The following is a 1,032-nucleotide window of genomic DNA, read 5'->3' as shown; positions in this document are numbered from 1 at the left end:
GCAGTTTGGCCTAGTTCACTCTTTTCCAGTGTCATCCCCCCAAGTTGCCTTGTTCGCAGTTTGGCCTAGTTCACTCTTTTCCAGTGTCATCCCCCCAAGTTGTCGTTGCCAACAACCCAAGAGTCCATAGTATTCGGAGTTCTAGCGGGGCCTCCCCTTGCTTCCAACAACCCAAGAGTCCATAGTATTCGGAGTTCTAGCGGGGCCTCCCCTTGCTTCCAACAACCCAAGAGTCCGTAGTATTCGGAGTTCTAGCGGGACCTCCCCTTGCTTCCAACAACCCAAGAGTCCATAGTATTCGGAGTTCTAGCGGGGCCTCCCCTTGCTTCCAACAACCCAAGAGTCCGTAGTATTCGGAGTTCTAGCGGGGCCTCCCGTTGCTTCCAACAACCCAAGAGTCCATAGTATTCGGAGTTCTCGCGTGGCCTCCCATTGATTCAAACAACCCAAAAGTCCATCTTCTTCGCAGTTCAACATCGCCTCCCTCGTTTCCAACAGGCCCAAAGGTCGTCTTCTTCGCAGATCCACGAAGAGCTCATCACGATTTGCCACATTCCATTTCCCACGGGTTGTCAACAACACTTTCTCACACTTCCCGCAATCGAGTACGTGCATGACATGCCAAAGCACATCTTATTTGCCTTCCATCGCACTCAAGACGACGGGTTGTGGAAGAACGATATTGTTCACAACAAGTTCAAGGACAACGTCTCAATCAAGGGACACAACCGAATTATGTTGACTGGGTCGCTAAAGTAAACCCGAGTTCATATAATGCACCGCATCCAAAAGAACTAGCCACAACACGTGCATCACTGAGATGTTTCACTAGATGGAACACGTGCGTGACATTAGGATCCTCCAACACCTCTTCGTGATGGAAAGATAGAATTCGAAGCAACCACAGAAGTACCGTCTAGTGGGTAGGCAACACAGGGACTGATCAACCAATATCACCCAAGGCAACGGGTGAAAATGGAAGAGATGCATGCTTGACCGTTCGATACGCAAGGCATGGAGCCAGCCAGCAAG

Source organism: Vigna unguiculata, chromosome 9 (assembly GCF_037176805.1).
Source record: "Vigna unguiculata cultivar grain cowpea cultivar isolate G323 ecotype 2 chromosome 9, ASM3717680v1, whole genome shotgun sequence".
Lineage (NCBI taxonomy): Eukaryota > Viridiplantae > Streptophyta > Magnoliopsida > Fabales > Fabaceae > Vigna > Vigna unguiculata.
The sequence above is the reverse complement of the archived record's forward strand: the minus strand, read 5'-3'. Positions refer to the sequence as shown.